Source organism: Trichechus manatus, unplaced genomic scaffold, assembly GCF_000243295.1.
Source record: "Trichechus manatus latirostris isolate Lorelei unplaced genomic scaffold, TriManLat1.0 scaffold00149, whole genome shotgun sequence".
Lineage (NCBI taxonomy): Eukaryota > Metazoa > Chordata > Mammalia > Sirenia > Trichechidae > Trichechus > Trichechus manatus.
This window is the reverse complement of record NW_004444085.1, coordinates 5,091,122-5,108,174: the sequence shown is the minus strand read 5'-3', so window position 1 is coordinate 5,108,174 and position 17,053 is coordinate 5,091,122. Positions and strand designations below refer to the sequence as shown.

Here is a 17,053-nt window from a genome sequence, read left to right as displayed (position 1 = left end):
AATATATATAGGGAGGATTATGTGAGGGGTTTTCACTATTTTATCAATATGTTGAATTATATTGATTGATTTTTGAATGTTTAACTAACTACAATCCTGGGATTAATCAGAGTTGATCACGATATATTATACTTTTTACACATGACCAGTTAGAGTTCCAGGAGTTCCAGAAGGGAATAATAAAAGGAATTGGCAAAAATCAATATTCATAGAGATAATGGCTAAGAGTTTCCTGGAACTGTTGAAAAATACTAATATGTAGATCCAGGAATCCCAATGAATTCCAAGCAGAGCAAGTTAAAAAGAAATCTACATTTGGCCGTATCTTAGTGGAAACTTCAAAATTCATGAGAGAGAAACAGAAGATCTTACATGTAACCATATATATATATACACACATACCCATATATAAAAAAGACATCGCTTATACAAGTATGGTAGTTAAACTGACAACTAACTTCTTAACTGCAACACTGGAATCCAAATGACTGTGGAATAATAGTTCCAATGTGTGTTAAGATAAAATAATTGTCAACCTAGAATTATTTACTTGAAGGAAGAGGCTGAAAGAAAGACTTCTTCAGACAAGCAAAGGCTGAGAGTTTATTTCCAAAAGCCCCTATATAAAAGAAATTCAGAATGATTTACATCAAGAAGGAAAAAAATGATCAAGTGAAAGTTCTGAAATGCAAGAATGAATAGTGAACAAGGATATTGATAAATATAAAGGTGACATTAAACAAGCATTAACTGTAGAAAGTTAAAATAATGCTTAATTTGTGGGTGAGGGGAAGTATAGAGCAACAACAACAGCCATAAACTGAAAACAGTGCAGATGATCATCAACAGTTGAATGGATAGCCATATGTTCATCTAACACACTTTTATACAAGGGAAACCCTCAATGAGATGGATTGACACAATAGCTGCAAAAATTGACTCAAACATACCAATGATCATGAAGATGGTGCAGGACTGGGCTACCTTTCATTTTGTTACACATAATGTCACCATAAACTGGAGCCAACTTGACAACAACTAACAGCAATACCATAGGAAAAATAAATTAAACTCTAGCTACACACAATATAGATAAATTTCAAAAACATAATATTGAAGAAAGGAATCAGATTACAATTAAAAAAAACATGCAGTATGAGTCTATGTGCATAAAATTCAAAAACAGGCAACACTGATAGTTTTTTTAAATAATACTATGTTTTTGACGAGAGTCTACCTAGCAGATTAGGTTCCCATTTAACAATTTCTACACAGATTATTCTGTGACATTGATTACAATGTGTCAGCATTCTTACTAATTCTGTTCTGGTTATTACATGATTTTTTTTTCCTTCTAAATTTTATTTTGTTGTTGAGCAAAACATACACCAATTCTACAGTTTCTACATGTACAATTTAGTGATATTGATTACATTCTTTGAGTTCTGCAGCTATTCTCACCCTCCCTTTTCTGAGTTGTTCCTCCTTCATTAACATAAACATAAACTGCCTTAAGTTTCCTATCCAATCTTTCCAGTTGCTGTTATCAATTTGGTCCCATATAGAGAGTTCTTAAAAGAGCTTAATTCTCAAGGCTGACTTTTTTTTTTACGAGTTAAGCTAAACTATTGTTTGGTTTTAAGATGACTTCAGGGGATATTTTGGGTTTAAGGCTTAAAGATTATCTCAGGGCAATAGTTTCAGGGGTTGATCTACCCACCATGGCTCTAGAAAACCTAGAGTCCATGAGAATTTGAAACTATGTTCTGCATTTCCCCCCTTTTGATCAGGATTCTTCCAAAGGATCTCTGATTAAAATGTTCAGTAATGGTAGCCAAGTACCATCCAGTTCTTCTGGTGTCATGGCAAAGGAGGCAGTTGTTCATGGAGGCAATCAGCCACACATTCCATATCCTTTTCCTACTCCTGACTCTCATGCTGTTGCTCCAGGTGAATAAAGACCAATTGTGCCTTGGATGGCTACTTGTAAGCTTTTAAGACCCCAGGCATTATGCAAGATCTACCAGGTAGAGTAGAGGCACTAAACATGTTATTTGGCCAATTAACTGGGATGTCCCATGAAACCATGACCCTAAATCTCCAAACCAAGGAACCAAATCCCATGAGGTGTTTGGTTGTACATAAGCAGCCTCGGCAGCTACTCCTTTTTTTTTTTTTTTTGGTCATTGTTGTAAATACATCTATCACAGAACTTTTGCCAATTCAACTTTTTACTAAATGATACGTTTTTAGGCATGTGTATACACAGGACATAAAAGTATGAAGACAAAGGAGGGGATGGTTAACCCAAAATTAAGGAACTTGTAAGTGGTGGTGGGTGCCATTTAGGAGGATTGTATGCAAGGAGCTTTTTTCAGAACTGTTCTGTGTTTTCTTTCTTAATCTAGGTGGTGTTTTACCTCGTGTTTGTTTATTCTTCAACTGTCAATATATATTTTATACTTTGTGTATGTACTTTCTAAATTAAAAATTCTGAACCAAAAAAAGTGAATAGGAGGTGCAAAAGTTTGTTGGGGAAAATAGATGATAAAGAAGGGTGGTGAACAACTGGAACATACAAAGGTTGTTGCTGTTAGGTGTCGTCCAGTCGATTCCAACTCATAGCAGCCCCATGTACAACAGAATGAAACACTGCCCGGTCCTGTGCCATCTTCACAATCATTGCTGTTTGAGCCCACTGTTGCAGCCACTGTGTCAATCCATCGCATTGAGGCTCTTCCTCTTTTTCGCTGACCCTCTACTTTAACAAGCATGATGTTCTTCTCCAAGGACTAGTCCCGCCTCGTATACATGAGAAGGATTAGTTACTCTGTCTCTGCGAATGACTGCAGTACTGTCAGCAAAGCCTTCCATCTATTCTAGGATACAGATATCTGATCACATTCAGGCATAATGACCACCCATTCCACTTTTGTTTTAGGTAGCCAATTCATGCAATAAACTTGGTTTTTATTTTAACTTAAATATACACTAATGTTAAGTATGATCATTTAAGTCAGCTGTTTCTTTTTAGTTACTTCTCTTTTCTTCTGAAGACTATTTTATGCTAGACTGTCACACTAAAAATGATACTTAATTACATGGAAATTATATTATTTGCATGCTGTATTGTGCTAAACATTCCTACTAATATTATAGAAAATGTATTCTGCTCAGCGTTATTTGTGAATAGAATTCTATTCAGTAAAAGTATTGTTAAAAGGCATTTTATAAAAGTAGAAATAGAAGTCCCATACGATCCGGCAATCCTGCTCCTTAGAATATATCCTAGAGAAATAAGGGCTGTCACATGAATTGATATATGCACACCCATGTTCATTGCAGCACTGTTCACAATAGAAAAAAGATGGAAACCATCTAGGTGCCCATCAGTGGACAAATGGATAAACAAATTATGGTATATTCACACAATGGAATATTACACAATGATAAAGAACAACGAGGAATCTGTGAAACATAACATGGAGGAATCTGGAGGTCATTATGCTGAGTGAAGTTAGTCAATCACAGAAGGACAAATATTGTATAAGACCACTATTATAAGAACTCAAGAAAAGGTTTAAACACAGAAGAAAACATTCTTTGATGGTTACGAGGTTGGGGAGGGAGGGTCAGGGTTATTCACTAACTAGATAGTAGATAAGAATTATCTTAGGTGAAGGGAAGGACAGCATACACTACAGGGGAAGTCAGCACAACTGGACTAAACCAAAGCTGGGAAGTTTCCTGAATACAATCAAACACTTCGAGGGACAGAGCAGCAGGGGCAGGGGTCTGGAGACCATGCTTTCAGGAGACATCTAGGTCAGTTGGCATAAGTCTATTAAGAAAATGTTCTGCATCCTACTTTGGTGAGTGGTATCTGGGGTTTTAAAAGCCAGCAAGCAGCCATCTAAGATGCATCAATTGGTCCCAACTCACCTGGAAAGGAGAATGAAGAACACCAAAGACACAAGGAAAGTATTAGCCCAAGAGACAGAAAGGGTCACATTAACCAGAGATTGCATCTGAACTAGATGGTGGCTGGCTACCACCAATGACTGCCCTGACAGGGAACACAACAGAGAGTCCCTGATGGAGCGGGGGAAGGGTGGGGTGCCGAACTCAAATTCTAGTAAAAAGACCAGACTTAATGGTCTGAGACTGGAGGAACCCCAGAAAGCATGGCGCCCGAACTCTCTGTCAACCCAGAACTAAAACAATTCCCAAGGCCAACTCTTCAGAAAAAAGATTGGACTGGACTGTGGGACATAAAATGGTACTCGTGAAGAGTGTGTTTCTTAGCTTAAGTAGATACATGAGACTAAATGGGCAGCTTCTGTCTGGAGCTGAGATGAGATGGCAGAGAGGGTTAGGAGCTGGTTGAATGGACATGTAAAATCGGGTGGAAAGCAGGAGTGTGCTGTTACACTATAAGGGAGAGCAATTAGGGTCACATAACAATGTATGTATAAATTTTTGTATGAGAGACTAACTTGAATTGTAAACTTTCACTTAAACTACAACAATTTAAAAAAGGCATTTTATGAAGAATTTGAAAAAGAAAGCCATTATTTTAATTATTTTTCTCCAACAAATTTGATAAAGTATAGCATTTTATTGTGACTATTTTTTATAATTGAGTTAAAAAATGAAAATATAGTAAAATCTGTGTAAGGTGGAAACCTGATAGAGAAGGACAACTCAAATATTTTCCACTAATAGAAAGTGACAGAAAAGTGGTAAGACTGCACCCTTTCAAATGCTGAAAACTTGGAAAATGCAGAAAAATAAGGCAAGTGCCATTCAGTTCTGGCTCTCACAGGCTTCACTGTATAAGTTTTTAAAGTTTATATGATTTGAAAGATATAATATTCTGATTTTTAATTACATAATTTTTTTTTTTAAATCCATTCAACAAAATTAGAAGTTGATGCATCATAACATTTGCCAATCCTTGAAATTCTGATGTACAATGCCGTTAACACAGATTGTGTACTAATAATACACTAAGCACTGTATAAAATAAAACTAGACTTGGTTTAGGTCTAGTAAATGAATACAAAAAGAAAAATATATAACATTTTAAATAATGGAATTTAATTTTAATATAATTTTTTAAACATCCTATTTTATTTCAAGATATTGATTAAATTATAACTTCAACTGCTGGGGAATAAAGAAAAAGAAGGGAAGAGACTACCCATAACTGGGAAAAGAATGAAAGGAGGCCCTGTTAATAATTATACTGGTACAACATATAAACCAGACACACCAGGAAATATGGTTTTCTCTTCATCACAAAAGAAGAGTGGAAGATGGGTGGCTTTTAATTTGTGTGTGTGTGTGTACATTTTATTCATAGATGTGTGTCAAATAAATATACACAGTATTACAGTATATTTTATTTGAATTTCATTTGTTCCAAAAAGATTTTGGGGACCATTAGAAAGATATAAAATACAGTAAGGTATACATGTTAGATAGGGATGAGAAAGAGGAGGAAAAGAGAAATGAGAAATCTAGGACATAAAAGAGAACCAGAAATAAAACTAATATAAGAAAAATTTTCATGAATGTTTTACAAATTTGTGTTTGTAATCATGGGTGTGTTACAGATTCGGCTTTCAGTTTTCTAGTAGCTAATATAAAGGGGAACTTCCCTTCAACATTTTAATAATGTCCATAAACAAATCAACTGCTAAGGTGAACCATAGCTATTTCTGATAGTACTCAAACCTGAAATTTATCCCTATGGTTTTCATAAAGTTAACTGTTTTATAATTGTTGCAAAGCTCTTAGATGGCAGAGTCTAGTCCTGCATCTGAGTAGTTAGGCTGAAGTTTCAAAGACAATTTTAATAAAAATGTTATTATTATATGATAAAGTGTATGCCAAAATGATAGCAGTTGATATGTGCTCCTTTTTCAACTACTGCAATTTCAGATATGAAACAACTGCATTATTCTTGAACCTATAGTGATATTTTACATCATTACATCATATTGGGAAGTTTCTGAGATTGAATCACTCTTAGAAGTTTGAAGATAATTACTTTTAGGAAATTATGACTCATGAAGATTAAGTCACTTAAAAACACACACAAAAGTCTCCAAATTTTCAGAATTTTTAAAAAACATAAACATTTTATGTATCTATAAAAAGTGCTTCTATCATATCAAATATGAGATTTTTTTACTTTCATAAAAATGTTAAATAAACAGTGGCTGTTACCATTAACTATATTTTTTTGGTCTTAGAATATGCAGAATTATCTCAGGGGAAGTGAAGCAACTTAGGGTTTTGAAGCCTGTTGCTTGGATACACTTGAGTGCTCAGCAACAGTTGAAAAGTAGTATCCTAGGAGAAAAGGGAGTACTCCAGTGCTCCAGACATTGGGAGTAAAATTACAGGAATGGAGATGGGTGGGATGGAAGAAAAGAAAAACAAAAATTACTGGAAAAGTTCAGTGAAATTGAATATAATACTTAAGTATTAGAAATTTATACACTAGCTCATGATTTATGCCATTAAGTGAAATTAAAATAGGAGACTAGAGATCACTGTAAATGTACTTAAAACTCAAATAGCTATTTTTGCCTCTTTATTTGATGAATTAAGCAAAACATAGAAAAATCAGAGACAAGGAGTGACCTTAACTTGAATTATTAGTGTAAGTTTTTTCACATGAAGTAGATACTTGATAAATATAGTCTATAAGGAAGTAAATAATGAATTTGGACCCTTGTTATATTTGCCGTATCAAATATAAATCACCCACTCACTTCCTCAGAATTTTATGATTAAGACAATCTTAAGGCTTGTCAAAAAATAGCCTATAATGCTCAATAAGATGATGTCACCTTTAATGGTTTCAAAATCACTCCTCTATTCACTTAACATCCACAGTGTTCTGGTTCAATTCTAACTTTCTTCTATACTTTTTAAGAAAAATAGGTGAGAATATACCTCTTTGAACTTGCTTTCTGCTTTAAGAACATAATTTTTTTAAAAAAAAGAATGGAAGAAAAAGAATTCATCAGGTTTAGGCTTTACTTTAGGAGCTTGTATTTCTTGACACTTGCTACTTTATTGGTGATTTCTGTCACAATAAATATTATACCAAAGGGCTTACATTGGTCTTATAAGTTTAAATTTATTGCATAGACCACATTAAAAAAAAAATATCTGTAGCACATCAGCTGGGTTAGTGGCTATGTATTAACCTTTTGTCATATTTGACAGATGTTTTTCCTAAATCATTGTTTTCCTGTTTTAGTTTCCTTTTTTATTTTTCAGTCTTAATTTTATGTGTTGAAGTCTGTCTTTGTCTCCCTAAAACCTTCAACCATTGTTTAATGGTGAACTATTAAAAAAAAAAAATTACTGTAAAATCCAAAACAAGACAAGATTACCCACTATTACTATCTCTGATGGGCATTTTACTAGAAGTCCTAGTCAGTGCAATAAGAAAAAACTTGTCCTATAGACTTTACAAACTTATAACTAGTAAGAGAGTTAGCAAGGTTGCTGAATATTAATAATCATCAACCAGAAAATATTATATAAAGTTGTTTTTTTTCAAAATAGGAAAATATTTATCTTCATAAAGCTTTATAATTTTTCTCCATATGCAAGAATTTTGTAGAGAAAAATTTTAAAGCTTTTTTAAAGATACAGAAGAAGATATAAATAAATGGGCAGATGTACCAAGATCACCAGTGAAAAGACTCAATATCGTAATGATGATTACTCTCCTCAATTTAGTCAAAATCCCAACAGTGTTTTTTCATGAATCCTGTCAAACTGATTCTAAAATTACTATGGATGAGTAAAGGACCAACAAGAGCCAAGGTAATTTTGAAAAGGAAGAAGGGGGAACTTGCCCAAGGTTGACAAACTTATACAGGGAGAAAGGAACTTTCATACATTGCTAGTGGTATTATAAATCGTAGCCACTTTTTTTTTTTTTTAAATTGTACTTTAGATGAAGGTTTACAGAACAAACTAGCTTGTCATGGAACAGTCAGTACACATATTGTTTTATGACATTGGTTAACAACACCATGACATGTCAACACTCTCCCCTTCTGGACCTTGGGTTCTCTATTACCAGCTTTCCTCTCCCTGCCTGCCTTATAGTCCTTGCCCCTGGGCTGATGTACCCCTTTTGTCTTGTTTTGTTTTATGGGCCTGTCTAATCTGGCTGAAGGGTGAACCTTAGGAGTGACTTCAGTACTGAGCTAGAAGGGTGTCCAGGGACCATACTCTCAGGGTTTGTCCAGTCTCTGTCAGGCCAGTAAGTCTGGTCTTTTTTTCTGAGTTAGAATTTTGTTAAACATTTTTCTCCAGCTCTGTCCAGGATCCTCTATTGTGATCCCTGTCAGAGCAGTCAGTGGTGGTAGCCGGGCACCATCTAGTTGTACTGGTCTCAGTGATAGTTGTGGTCCATTAGTCCTTTAGACTAATCCTTCCTTTGTGTCTTTGGTTTTCTTCATTCTCCCTTGCTCCCAAAGGGGTGAGACCTGTGGAGTATCTTAGATGGCTACTCACAGGCTTTTAAGACCCCAAACACTACTCACCAAAGTAGAATGTAGAACATTTTCTTTATAAACTATATTATGCCAGTTGAGCTAGATGTTACTTGAGACCGTGGTCCCTACGGCCCTCAGCCCAGTAATCTGGTCCCTCAGGAAGTTTGGATGGGTCTATGGAGCTTCCATGACCTTGCCTTGTACAGGTTGTGCTGGCTTCCCCAGTATTGTGTACTGTCTTACCCTTCACCAAAGTTACCACTTATCTATTGTCTATTTAGTGTTTTTCCATCCCGCCACTTGTTTCAAGTAAAAATTTTGGTAGCTAATAGATGCACAAAATTCAAAAGAGCATACTGTGAAAATATGTCTTTCTCATACTCCTTCCTTCCCCAGCCACTCAGTTCTCCTTGGAGGTTAACTTCTTTTAACAGTTTCTTGAATATACATCTAAGTTATTCTGTGCATATACAAGTATAATTGTGTAATATTTTTGAGAAATTGTAGCATCTTATACCATTTTTTTTCACATAATATACCTAAGGGTTTATGTCATTTTGTTGTTGTTGCCGCCGAGTCCATTCCGACTCATGGCAACCCCATGTGTACAGAGTAGTCCTACAATAGGGTTTTCAAGACTGACTTTTCAGAATCAGATTGCGAAGCCTGTCTTCCAAGGCACCTCTGGGTAGGTTTGAACCACAACCTTTCGGCTAGTAGTCAGCCACTTAACCATTTGCGCCACTCAGGGACTCCTTATGCCAGTTTAACACCTACAAAATCCCAGTAAACTCGATGCTGTTGAGTTGATTCCAACTCATGGCAACTTCATGTATTAGAGTGGAACTACTCCATAGGGTTTTCTTGCCAGTAATCTTTATGGAAGCAGATCACCAGGCCTTTCCTCTGAGGTGCCACTGGGTGGGTTTAGTAGCAGAGTGCAACTCATTTGTGCCACCCAGGGATATTCCTTCTTGTAATGACTATATAATAATCCCTGATATGATTATATTATAAATTACTTAATCAGTCCCCTAAGATGTACATTTAGATTATTTATAATCTTGTCTTGCTGCCAACAATGCCAACGGGAATTTTCTTGCTTATACATATATTATTTCACACATGCCTAAGTATATCTCGGAGCCCTGGTGGCACAGTGGTTAAGAGCTCGGCTGTTAACCAAAAGGTCAGCAGTTTGAATCCACCAGCCACTCCTTGGTAACCCTCCAGGGCAGTTCTACTCTGTCCTGTAGGGTCGCTATGAGTCAGAATAGACTCAGTGGCAACGGGTTTAAGTATATCTGTGGGATAAATTTCTTGAAGTAGTATTGTTAGGTCAAAGAGTGTGTATATGTCTGTTTTTGATAGATATTTTCAAATTGGTCTCCACTAGAGTAGTACTGATTTATACCACACCAGCAATGTATTCCCTTCCAACCCAATCCAACAAATGTAGTTTTGTCAGACTTTTTGTCTTTATGAATCTGACAGATGCAACATGTTAGCTCATGTTTTTTTTTTTTTTTTATTATTAAATGTTGTTAGGTGCTGTTGAGTCCATTTTCAGTTCATGACAACCCCATGTGACAGAGCAGAAATGCCCCATAGGGTTTTCTCAGCTGAAATCTTTATGGGAGCAGATCACCAGGTCTTTCTTCTGCAGAGCTGCTAGGTGGGTTCAAACTACCAACCTTTCAGTTAGCAGCCAAGCACTTAACCATTGTGCCACAGGGCTCCTTATTAAATATTAGGAGTTCTGTATATAATAAGGAAGTTAGATCTTTTGTGATATGTGTTTCCAAGCTTATCACTTGTATTTTAACTTTATACTTTTTTTTTCCTATGGAGAAAGTGCTGATTTTGTGTAAATTTATTAACATTTTTCTCATTTCTGGCTTTTGTTTCATACTTAGAAAGGTTTTTCTCACACCATGATTTTGTGGTTTTGTTTTTGATGAAATCTGATCTAGATAGAATTTATTTAGTTTTGTTTTTGATATTTAAATCTGATCTATATAGAATTTATTTATGGGTATAGACTAAAGTAGGAGTCCATCTTTTTTCCCCCTAGATAGCTAACCAGTTATCCCAAAACCATTTTTGACTAATCAGTCTTTCCCCCACTAATCTGAAATGCGATCTTTATTATCATCAAAATCCCCTTATATATTTGTTTCTATTTCTAGAATTTATGTTTTGTTCCATTGGTCTGCTTATTCATGTACTGGGACCACAGTATTTCTATTACTTTGGTACTATAAGCTGATATTACTCCAAGAATTTTCTTGGGTAATTCTTGTTTAATTCTTTACAGAACTTTAGGTCAACTTTATCTACTTTGTATTGCTATTTAATTATTTTAGAGGCAATTTGAATTTTATGTTGTCTTTCATCCAAATATGCATATCTTTCCATTTATTCAAGACTTCCTTTGTGTCAGTAACATTTCAGAATTTCATTTACAAAGATGTTTTCATTTCTTTTATTATTAGGTATTTTATCTTTCTTACTGCTGTTGTAAATAATTGAAGTCCTTTCTTTTAAATCTCCTAACTGGTTTTGTGGTTTGTATATATGAATGCTGTTAATTTTAGCATATTAGTTTGTACCCAAACAAAATTTACTGATTTCATTATTTAAAATAGAGTATCACCTGATTCTCTTGGGTTTTCTAGATGTATGATCTTCAAATAGCGATCATTTTAACTCTATACCAACTTTTACACCTCACTTCTTTCTCTTTCAACTATGATGGTTATTAACTTTCTAAAGAATGTTGAAGAAAAGTGTTAGTAGTAGACATGTTTCAGTACTCCTGATTAGGTTAAAGAAGTGTTTACTTATTCCTATTTTGTTAGGGGCTGGATGTTGAATTTTATTAAATACCTTTTCAACATCTATAGAAATCTTCATGATTTTTCACTTTTGATTAATGGGATGAATTATACTGATTGATTTCCTAATGTTAAGTCCTCCTTTGATTCCTGGAATAAAACACTGGGTATATTCTTTTAATATGTAAGTGTATTAATGTATAAATATTTATTAATTTATATTAATATTAGATCCTACATTTTCATCTATTTTGTTTGGGATTTTTTTTATCGGTATTCCTGTGGGACACTAAATTTTATTCTATATTTTTGTAGGATTTGTTATCTTTATGCTAGATTCTTTGTGTTCTTTATTATGTATTGGAAGAGTTTAAATAACACTGCAGTTATATAATCGTTAAAGATTTGATAGAGGTACCTTGTGAATATGTCCCTAACTGGTGTTTTTCTGTAGAAGCTCTTCAACAATTTTCTCTGTTTCTTTGGAAACTGGCCTCTTTAAGTATTCTGTTTTTTCTATGTTCGTGCTTTGTGCCTTCATTCTTGATTAGAATAGCTAACGATAACTCTAAGTTTACCTTAAGAAGGGGCCCTTGGACAAAAATGTTGTTGTTAGGAGCCATTGAGTCTGGTCAGCTCCGACTCACAGCGAACTTATGTATAACAGAATGAAACGTAGCCTGGTCTAGCATTATCCTCACAATACTAGTATGTTTGAGCCCACTGTTGCAGCCACTATGTCAGTCCATCTTGTTGAGGGTCTTCCTTTCTTTTGTTGACCCTCTACTTACCAAGCATGATGTCCTTCTCCAGGGACTGGTCCTTCCTGATAACATGTTCAAAGTAAGCAAGATGAAGTCTTGCCATCCTCACTCCTAAGGAGTATTAATGTCTGTACTTCCTCCAAGATAGATTTGTTCATTCTTTTGGCAGTCCATGGTATATTCAATATTCTTCACCAACACTATAATTCAAATGTGTTAATTCTTATTCAGCCTTTCTTTTTTAGCGTCCAGCTTTCACATGCATATGAGGCGATTGAAAATACATGGCTTGGGACAGGCGCACCTTCCTTAGTCATCACAGTGAAATCCCTGCTTTTTAAGATTTTCATTTTATTTATTTTGTTGTTGTTATTGTTATGTATGCAGCAAAACATACACCAGTTCTACAGTTTCTATGTGTAAAATTTAATGACAATGATTACATTCTTCAAATTGTGCAACCATTCTCACCCTCCTTTTCTGAGTTTTCCTCCCCCATTACATAAACTCACTGCCCACTAAGGTCCTATCTAATCTTTTGATTTACTGTTGTCAGTTTGATCCCTTATAGATAGTTCTTAAAGAGCATAATGCTCAAGGCAGACATTTTTATTATTAGTTGAGCTAAACTATTGTTTGATTTTAAGAAGACTTCAAGGGGTATTTTTGGATTAAGGCTCAAAGATTATCTCAGGGCAATAGTTTTAAGGGGCTCATCCAGCCTCCCCGTGCCTCCAGAAAGTCTGGAGTCCATGACAACTTGAAATTCTGTTCTGCATATTCCATCTTTTAATCAGGATTCTTCCAAAGAATCTTTGATCAGAATGTTCAGTTATGGTAGCCAAGCACCATCCAGTTCTTCTGTTCTCCTGGCAAAGGAGGCAGTTAGTTGTTCATGGAGGCAATTAGCCACACATTCCATTTCCTCCTCCTCCTATTCCTGACTATCCTTCTTCTCCTGTTGCTCTAGGCATATAGAGACCAAGTGTTGTACCTTGTATGGCCATTTGCAAGATTTTAAGATCCTAGAAACTATGCAATGGACTAGGAGGTAGAACAGAAGCACTAAACACCTTATTAGGCCAGTTGACTGAGATATCCCATGAAAACATGACCCTAAACTTACAAACCAAGGAACCAGATCCCACGAGGTATTTGGAGTACATAAGCAGCCTCAGCAGCTACTCTTTATTTTTGTCATTTTGTCTTATTTTTGTCACAGCTTTTGCCAATTCAGCCTTTTACACATGTACAAATTACTTACAGCAGTAAAAATAACCGGAGCCCTGGTGGTACAGTGCCTAAGAGCTCGGCTGCTAACCAAAAGGTCGGCAGTTCGAATCCACCAGCCGCTCCTTAGAAACCCTATGGGACAGCTCTACTCTGTCCTATAGGGTTGCTATGAGTCGGAATTGACTCAGTGGCAATGGGTTTGGTTTTGGTTTTTGGTGCAATTCTACTCTTAATGTGATATTTCCATTACCATAAACAGAAACTCATTACTCCATAAGCAGTAACCCCCTCTTACACTTTCCCTCCCACCTCTGGTAACCACTAAAAAACTTTGGTCTCTATATTATTTGCCTCTTCTTGTGTTTTTATATAAGTGAGGTCATACAAAATTTGTCCTTTTGTGATTGACTTATTTCACTCAGTATAATGTCTTCAAGCTCTATCCATATTGTAGCATGTATCAAGACTTCACTTTTCCTACTGCCTCAGTAGTAGTCCATTATATGTATGTACCACACTTTGTATATCCATTCATCTGTTGATGGGCATTTAGGTTGTTTCCACCTTTTGGCTACTGTGAATAGTGCTGCAGTGAACATTGATGTACAAGTATCTGTTTGAGTCTCCGCTTTCAAGTCTTTTGAGTATATATGTAGGAGTGGAATGCTGGGTCATATAGTTCTATGTTTAGTGTTTCGAGGAAATGCCACACTGTTTTCCACAACGGTTGTACCATCTTGCGTTCTCAGCAGCAGTGGATAAGGGTTCCAATTTTCCCACATCCTTGCCAACATGTTATTTTTTTTTTTTTTTTTTTAATCTTAGCCATCCTAAACCAAAACCCATTGCCATCAAGTTGATTCTGACTCATAGCGACCCTGTAGGACAGAGTAGAACTGCCCCACAGAGTTTCCAGAAAGCAGCCGGTGGCTTCGAACTGCTGACCTTTTGGCTAGCAGCCGAACTCTTAACCAGTATGCCACCAGGGTGCCTATGGTATCTCATTGTGGTTTTGATTTGCATCTCTCTGATGGCTCATGACCTTGAGCATCTTTTCATGTGTCTGGTGGCCATTTGAATGTCCTCTTTGATGAAATGCCTATTCCAGCCCTTTGCCCAATTTATAATTGGGTTATTTGTCTTTCTGTTGTTAAGTTGTCAAAGTTTTATATATATTTTGGTTGTTAGAATCTTATTGAATATATATCTTCTGAACATACTCTCCTAATCAGTAGCTTGTCTTTTCACATTTTTTATAAAGTGAACAAAAGTTTTTAATTTTTATGAGGTCCCATTTATTTGTCTTTTGCTGTTTGTGCTTTTGTTACTATATTAGATGATCCATTTTTAAAAGCTAGGCCCCTGCATTTTCTTTTAAGAATTTTATGGTTTAATTTTTTACATTTAGGTCCTTAAACCATTTTGAATTTGTTTTCATGTGTGGTGTGAGGCATGGATTTGGTTTCATTTTTCTGCATGTGAAAATCCAATTTTCCTAGCACTGTTTATTGAAGAGATTCTTCTTTCCCCATTGAATGGACTTAGCACCCTTGTCATAGATCAGTTGAGCACAGATGTGTGAGTTTATTTCTGGACTCTCAATTCTATTCCATTGGGCTGTGTGTCTGTTGTTACACTAGTAGCAGGCTGTTTTGATTACTGTAGCTGTAAAATATGTTTTAAACTCAGGAGGTCTGAGTCCTCTTACTTTATTCTTCTCTTTCAACATTGCTTTAGCTATTTGGGGCCTCTTGCCACTCCACATAAGGTTGAGGATTAGTGCTTTTTACCATCTTAAAGAGGTCTTTTGCAGCAGATTTTTCCAATGAAATACACTGTTTGATTTCTTGACTGCTGCTTCCATGAGCGTTGATTGTTTATCCACGTAAAATTGTACCGTTGCTTATTGGTCCAGTTGTGAAGATTTTTGTTTTTTTATGTTGAGGTATAATCCATACTGAAGACTACAGTCTTTGACCTTTATCAGTAAGTGCTTCAAGTTCTCTTCACTTTTTTGCAAGCAAGGTTGTGTCATCTGCATATTGCAGGTTGTGAACTAGTCTTCCTCCAATCCTGATGCTGCATTCTTCATATAGTCCAGTTTCTCGGATTATCTGCTCAGTGTACAGACTGAATAAGTATGGTGAAAGGATGCAGCCCTGATGCACACCTTTTCTGATTTTAAACCATGCGACATCCCCTTGTTCTGTCCGAACAACTGCCTGTTGGTCTATGTACAGGTTTTTCATGAGCACAATTAAGTGTTCCAGAATTCCCATTCTTTGTAATGCTATCCATAATTTGTTATGATCCATACAGTCGAATGCCTTTACGTAGTCAACAAAACACAGGTAAACAACTTTCTGGTATTCTCTGCTTTCAGCCAAGATTCGTTTGACATCAACAATGATACTCCTCGTTCCACATTCTCTTCTGAATCCAGCTTAAATTTCTGGCTGTTCCCTGTAGATGTACAACTGCAGCCATTTTTTAATTATCTTCATCAAAATTTGTTTGCATGTGATATTATGGACAAAAATAGTTCAACGATTTTTGTTTTTTAACTAGTACTTTAGCTGTTTAATTATTATTTTTAGATATTTTGCAATTTGTAGATAATCTTTTTGACCCAATGATTGAGAGATTTCTAACTTTGTTGTTATATCTTGTTTAATTTCACCGTGATTAGCAAAGGTCTGTACACTTTTAGAATCTATTAAGTTCATCCTTGTGGCAGATTTTATCGCCAATATTTGTGAATATTCCTTGGACCTTCAATAACTTTTTTTTGGGGGGGGAGGGGTCAGACCAAACCAACTAGATATATCTTATTTATCAGGTCTTCTATATCCACGTCCAGTAGATCTTTTGTGGGTTGAGAGAAGTGAATTAAATAATTCTTCGTGCTTGGTAAAGTAGAAGGTGTACAAAAAAGAGGAAGACCCTCAATGAGACAGATTGACAGGGTGGCTGCAACAGTGGGCTCAAGCATAACAACGATCATGAGGAAAGCACAGGACCAGTCAGTGTTTCGTTCTCTTGTACATAGGGTCGCTATGAGTTGGAACTGACTGGACTGCACCTAACAATTCTGTATCTTTGTTAATATCGCCTTTATTTCTTACAGTTTTTGCTTTATAAGTATGTATGCCCTGGATTGTCTTTTTAAAAAAAATTTTTTTGCCCTGGATTCAAAATCCTATATAAATTATACTCTTAATCCCTGATTCATTTGGATTGTATTTTTATGATATGCCTTTGCTCATTCTTTTTCCAAGACTTCAGAGTCACTTTATGGGCCTCCTGTATAAAGCATGTTTTTTCATGTGTGTGATCCTATCTGTCTTCTTCTTCTAATAGTTGGTTTACCTAATTAGCACTTAATATAAAGACCTACATGTTTGGTTTTGGCCTTCTCATCATATTTAATATACTTTGTTTTTATTGTTCCTTTTTTTTTTAATTTTTTTTTTATTGTACTTCAGGTGAATGTTTACAGAACAAATAGTTTCTTATTAAACAGTCAGTAAACATATTGTTTTATGACATTGGTTAACAACCCCACAATATACCAACACTCTCCCTTCTCGACCTTGGAGGACCTTTTTTTTTGTTTGTGGTGAAAATGTACATAGCCAAAGATACACCATTTCAAAAATTTCTACATGTACAGTTCAGTGACATC

General features: G+C 35.5%; 1 protein-coding gene across 11 annotated transcripts in view; it reads left to right on the top strand.

Annotated features, from left to right (window-relative positions):
• ZMYND11 (zinc finger MYND-type containing 11) overlaps positions 1-17,053 on the top strand; it is a 160,685-nt gene that overhangs the window by 88,179 nt on the left and 55,453 nt on the right. The window contains exons 1-2 of one of the 11 annotated variants that reach the window (XM_023740175.1): positions 5,393-5,397; positions 6,038-6,039. The exons of the other annotated variants lie outside the window; for them this stretch is intronic. The gene's annotated coding sequence lies outside the window, so the exon portion shown is untranslated. Of the gene's footprint in view, positions 1-5,392; positions 5,398-6,037; positions 6,040-17,053 lie in introns of those variants that run through there. 11 annotated transcript variants of the gene reach the window in all.